The sequence below is a fragment of the Petaurus breviceps genome, unplaced genomic scaffold (assembly GCF_028583685.1).
Source record: "Petaurus breviceps papuanus isolate PSGF00001 unplaced genomic scaffold, PetGlider_PUasm1.0 191, whole genome shotgun sequence".
In the NCBI taxonomy this organism is placed as follows: Eukaryota; Metazoa; Chordata; class Mammalia; order Diprotodontia; family Petauridae; genus Petaurus; species Petaurus breviceps.
Genome location: NW_027185811.1, coordinates 1,922,969 through 1,929,868, shown reverse-complemented (window position 1 = coordinate 1,929,868; position 6,900 = coordinate 1,922,969). Strand labels below are relative to the sequence as shown.

The 6,900-nt window shown below is 35.4% G+C and overlaps 1 pseudogene; it reads left to right on the top strand.

Moving 5' to 3' along the window:
• The first annotated feature begins 2,667 nt into the window (after positions 1-2,667).
• Positions 2,668-3,578, top strand: LOC138164593 (migration and invasion enhancer 1 pseudogene; annotated as a pseudogene).
• Positions 3,579-6,900: the final 3,322 nt, after the last annotated feature.

The window sequence follows — 6,900 nt, the reverse complement described above, 5'->3', positions numbered from 1 at the left end:
TTGGAGATGAAACAAAACAATCTAATCTTAAAGAATGAGTGAGTTAAATAACAAATCATAGAAGCAATAATTTCATTAAAGAGAATGACAATACTGAGACAACAAATAAAAACCTATGGGACGCAACAAAAACAGTAATCAGAGGAAGATTTATATCTCTAAATGCTTATATCAATGAAATAACGAAAGAGCAGACCAATGAATTAGGTATGCAATTTTTTAAAACTCGAAAAAAACCCCACAAATTTAAAAATCTCCAATTGGAAATCCTAAAAATTAAAGGTGAGATTAATAAAATTGATTGTAAGAAAACCATTGAACTAATAAATAAAACTAGGGGTTGGCTCTATGGAAAAACCAATAAAATAGAAAAACCATTGGTTAATATGATTTTAAAAAGAGAGAGAAGAAAACCAAATCACTAGTATCAAAAATGAAAAAATATATATTACATACTACTATATATTATATGCTACTATATATGTGTGTGTGTATATATATATATACATATATATATATATATACTAATGAAGATGAAACCAAGGCAATTATGAGGAGTTATTTTGCCCAACTATATGCTAATAAATTTAACAATTTACGTGAAGTGGAAGAATACTTACAAAAATATAAACTGCATAGATTAACAGAAGAGGAAATAGAATTTCTTTTTTTTCAAATGGTTTAACTTCTGATTGACATCATTCATTTCCGCCAGATTTTGAGTTACAAATTTTCTCTCTGTTTTTCCCCTACCCATCGCCCCAAAATAGCAGTCCCACAGGATATCCCCTCCTCTAATCTGCTCTCTCCCATATCTTCTCCCATACCCCCTTTCGCTTTTCCAGTAGGGCATGGTGGATCTCTATGCCCCAGTGCCTGTATATCTTAGGAAATAGAATTTCTAAATAAACCTATTTTAGAAAAAGGAGTTGAACAGGACATAAGTGAGCTTCCTTTAAAAAAAAAAAAAACATGAGGACCAGATAGATTTACAAGTGGTTTCTACCAAACATTTAAAGATCAATTAATTCTGATATTAAATAAGTTATTTGGAATAATAGACAAAGGAGTCCTACCAACCTCCTTTTATGAAAGAAATATGGTACTGATACCTAAACCAGGAAGAACAAAAACAGAAAGAAAATTATAGAACAATATAGTTGCAAAAATTCTAAATAAAATACTAGCTAGGAGACTACAACAATATATTACAAAGATAATGCATTGTAACCAAGTGAGATTTATACCAGGAATGCAGGGATGTTTTAATATGATGAAAACTATGAACATAATTGATTATACCAATAACAAAAGAAACAAAAATCACATGATTATATCAATTGATGGAGAAAAGACTTTGATAAAATATAACACTCATTCTTGTTTAAAAAACCTATGAAAGCATAGGTATAAATGAATTTTCCTTAAAATAATAAGAAGTATCTACCTAAAACTATCAGCAAGCATTATTTGTAATGGAGATAAGCTAGAAGACTTCCCAACAAGAACAGGAGTGAAACAAGGATTCTCATTATTACCCATATTATTCAACCTTGCACTAGGAATGCTAACAATAGCAGTAAGAGAAGAAAAAGAAACTGGAGGAATCAGAATGAGCAATGAGGTAACAAAACTACCTCTTTTTGCAAATGATATGATGATGTACTTGGAAAAAATCCTAGAGATTCAACTAAAAAGCTAGTTGAATCAATAACTTTAGCAAAGTAGCAAGATATAAAATAAATCCACATAAATTATCAGCATTTCTATATATCACCAACAAAACCCTGCAAGAAGAGATGGTAAGAGATACTTCATTTAAAATACTATAGGCAATATGAAATACCTGTTGAGTATACCAGCCAAGACAAACCCAGGAACTAAGTGAACATAATTATAAAACACTTTTCATATAAAAAAGGTCAGATTTAAATAATGGAGAAATATTAATCTTTTAAGGGTAGGTAGAGTCAATACAATAAAATTGACAATTCTACCCAAACTAATCTACTTATTCAATACTATCCCAAATACATTAACAACAAAAATATTTTACTGATCTAGAAAAAAAAATAATAAAATTCATTTGGAAGAACAACAGGTCAAGAAAATCAAAGGGATTCATTTTTAAAATGTAAAGGAAGGAGGTTTAACAGTACCAAACCTTAAACTATATTATAAAGCAGGATTATCAAAACTATCTGGTTTTGGCTAAGAAATGGAGAGGTGGATCAGTGGAACAGAGTAGACATACAATACACAGTAGTAAATGATTATGGTAATCTTGTTTGAAAAATGCAAAGATTTAAGCTTTGGGAATAAAAATTCATTACTTGGTAAAAATTGTTGGGAAAACTGGAAAGCAATCTGGCAGAAACTGGGCATAGACTAATATCTTACACCATTTACCAAGATAAGGTCAAAATGGATACATGACCCAGACATAAAGGTAGAGATGATAAGAAAATTAGAAGAACATGAAACATATTACCTATCAGAATTATGGATTGGAGAACAATGAATAAACAAGAGATAGAGAGCACTGTAAGGTATAAAATGGATAATTTCTATTACATTAAATTTAAAAAATTTTGTAAATCAGCCGGTCTATCTGCCCGTCTGGCTGGGCTCGGGCCAGCGGGGAGTGCAGTCGAGTGGAGCAGAGCCATGAGCGGGGAACCCGGCCCGGGGCCAATCTCGTAGCGTCCCCTCCCGGGGCGCTCCTGCCCGGCAGTGGGGTCCGCATTGTGGTGGAGTACTGTGAATCCTGTGGATTTGACTCCACCTACCTGAGCTGGCCAGTGCTGTGAAGGAAGAGTACCCTGGCATCCAAATTGAGTCAGCCTTCTAGATCGAGATCAATGGGCAGTTGGTCTTTTCCAAGCTGGAGAATGGGGGATTTCCCTACGAAAAGGATCTCATTGAGGCTATTCGAAGAGCCAGTAGTGGAGAACCTCTGCAAAAGATCACCAATAGCCGTCCCCCCTGTGTCATACTGTGACCCCGCAAAATCTCCATTTCCCTCCCGGGCCAGGGCTCCTTCCCTATACCCCTCTGACCTGGATGCCCCTCCCTCATTGGGGTCCTCTCCATCTTAGCAAAGTCCTTCCTCATTGGAGATCAGGATGAGAGAGCCCATCTCACTGACCAAGCTTCGGTTCACCCCAACAACCCTCTTGGTCTTGTCACCTCTCTCCCCACCCCCTCTGAGCTGAGAGATCCCAGCCACTTCTTGGTGAAGCAGGGGACAAGAGCTTCGGAGATTCCGGGTACAAGCCTGGCTACTACCTCCCTAGAGAGGGGACGTTCAACACAAGCTCAGAGTAGGGGGAGAACCAACCCCCATCCCTAGTTTTTCATAGAAATTTTAAATCTACAAATGTGTGTGCACACACACACATACATACATACATACATACACGGTGCCTCAAAGATTCCTGTACACTCCCTTGCTTGGCAGTGCCAATGAGATGCCACCAAACTTCTAATTTATTTCCCACACACAACATATCCCCTTACTCTAGGGGAAACACCAGTTGTTAACAATAAAGTGACACTGCTACTCTTAAAAAAAAAAATTTTTTTTTTTGTAAAAATCAATGTGACCAGGATTGGAAGAAAATAGAAAATTGAGAGAAAAAATTTTATAGACCGTTTATAAGATAAAGGGCTCACATCTCAAATATTATAAAGAACTTTATCAAATTTTTAAGAATATATATTACTGGGGTGGCCAGGTAGCATAGCGAGTAAGAGCACCGGCTCCAGTGTCAGGATGACCTGGAAATCGAATCCTGGGCTCAGACACTTAGCACCCACTCAGAAACACCTGACCGTGTAACCTTGAGCAAGTTACTTAACCCTGATTGCTTTAAAAAAAAAAAAAAGAATATATATTATTCCCACCCAATTAATGAATGATCAAAGGATATTAGCAGCCAGTTTTTTGAAGAAGAAATCAAAACTATATGTAGTCATATGAAAAATGCTCTAAATCATTATTGATTAGAGAAATGCAAATTAAGACAACTTTGAGATATCATCATATACTTAAAATGGATACATGACCTATATAAAGTAAATTACATCATAGGTAAATTAGAGGAGCATGGCACATATTACCTACCAGATTTATGTATAAGAAGAGAATTTATTAATAAACAAGAGATAGAGAGCATTATGGGGTATAAAATGGATAATTTTGATTATATTAAATTTAAAATTTTAAACAACTCTTAGATACCATCTCATACTTAACAGATTGGCTAAAATAACAGGAGGGGAAAATGGAGGGAATGTGGAAAAACTGGGACATTAATGCATTGTGTGTCATCTTCTTTGACCCAGCTTTATACCACAATTAGATCCATTTTCCAAGGTGATCAGGGAAAAAGGGATATATTCTAAAATATTTATAACAGCTCTCTTTGTGGTAGCAAAGAACTGAAAATTGAGGGAATGCCCAACAATTAGGAATGGATGAACAAGTTGTGGTATATGGTTGTGATGGAATACTATTATGCTAAAAGAAAAAAATGAGTAGGATGATTTCAGAAACTGATGCAAAGTGAAATTAGCAGAACCATGAGAATAATGTACATGGTAACAGCAATATTATATGATGATTTAGCTATTCTCAGCAAGACAATTCCAAGGGACTTATAATGAAAAATACTATCCACCTCCAGAGAAAGAACTGATGGAGTCTAAATGCTGATTGAACCATACCTTTTTTTAGTTTTTTATTCTTTTTCTTTTTGGTTTGGATTTTCTTTTGTGTCATGGCTAATATGGAAATGTTTTGCATGAATGCACAAGTATAGTTTATATCAAGTTGCTTGCCTTCTCAGAGAGGGAGAATAGGAGGAAAGGAGGAAAAGAATTTGGAACTCAAAAAAATGTTTTAATATTAAAATTTTTTGTTTACATGTAATTGAGAAAATGAAATGTAAAAAAAATTAGAAAATGGCTTAATAAGTTAGGGCATATGGAGTGGCTAGGTGGCACAGTGAATAGAGCACCAGCCTTGGAGTCAGGAGGACCTGAGTTCAAATCCGGCCTCAGACAGTTAACACTTACTAGCCGTGTGACCTTGGGTAAGTCACTTAACCCCAATTGCCCTACCTTCTTCCCCTCCAAAAAAAAAAAGGGAAGAAAAAATAAATAAATAAATTATGACATATGACTGTGATGGAATACTACTGTGCTGTAAGAAATGATGAGCAGTTTAGTTTTAGCAAAATATGGAAAGATTTACATGAAATAATGGAGTGAAACAAGCAGAACCAAGAGAACCTCATATAAAATAAAAGTAATATTGTTCAAAGAGTAACTGTGAATGACTAAGCTATTCCAAGTAATATGATCATTCATAACAACTTTTTGTATTTTGTTCAGTCACTTTTAGTCATGTCCAATTCTTTGTGACCCCATTTGGAATTTTCTTGCAAAGATACTGGTGTGGTTTGCCACTTCTCTAGCTCATTTTACAGATGAAGAAACTGAGGAAAACAGGGGTGAGGGACCTCACAGCTAGTAAATGTCTGAGGCCAGATTTGAATTCAGGAAGATGAGTCTTCCTGATCCAAGCCTGCTACTCTGGCAACTGCATCTCCTAGCTGCCTTTCATATCAACTATGAAGGAAAATGCTATCCACCCTCCTGAAAAAGAAATCATATATAGAAGTATGTATTGTATAGTTCTGCATATATATTATATATACTCTCTATATCTGTCTATGCACATATGGATATATGTGTGTGTGTATATATATATACATATAAATACATACACATATATATATATAATGTTTTCCTTCTGTAATGCAGGGTTGGGAGAGATGAGGGAGGGAGACAACTTGGAAGTCAAAAGTGAACCACTGGAATCAGTCAGAACTGAGTAAGAACAGTATTTTTATACCTCCTTGAATCAATCAAAGCCATTGTGGGAGAGCCTGGGTTACATCCTAAGCATTTTTTCTAAAAGGAAGAATCTATCTCAGAATCAGGGAAGAAGATTTTGATTATCTGGATTTGAGAGGTTGGAGCAAGCATGGAACAAATGGAGCCCTGAATTGTGGCAAAGAAGGGACATGTCAAGGAGAGGCCCTAGTTTTGGACGTCATGGTACAGAAAAGCTTTCCCCCCCAACTTCCCCTCCTGATGCTTATCTATCCACAATATAATATATATTAATATAATATACATTATATATAAATTTTATTATAAATAAATAAGTATAATATATGAATATATAATAATAAATTATATTATAAATAATATAATATAATCCGCTGTTTTATTAACCAAATGTTCACAGTAAACTGAATTTTGCCTCAACAAAAAAGTAGACTAGGCTTAACTAAAGTAGCAGTTCTCAAAGTGCAGTTCTTAATGTTCTCATGGCTCCCCAGGGATCCCAAGAGCCTTTCAGGAGGTAGTTAAAACTCTTTTCATAATAACACTAAGACACTATTGCTCTGATCATTCTGGCACAGTGGATAAAGCACTGGGTCTGGACTCAAAAAGATAAGTTCAGATCTATCCTCAGACACTTGATCAAGTTGTTTATAATATTTTTCCATTGGTGGTCTCTCCTACCAGAGGGTACACATATGCTTGATCAGTGGTTTATGTAATGAACTACCAATCAAACTATGTTGTAAATAAATTAGGAATGATCATAGTTAGAACTTTATCAGCCTGTTCCTAGGTGCAAATGGGGTAGACCCTTGCATTCCTACCACTGGGACTTAGGCAGCCCACCTTGGTTTGAAGGCAGTGTTAATTGACAGAGACTTGCCAGACAACCACACAGTCTATGAGTGGCCAAGGTGGGAACTTTGTTATGAGCACCAGTATAAGATGCCTATAGGGACTTCTAAGGAGCAGGTTGGTGAT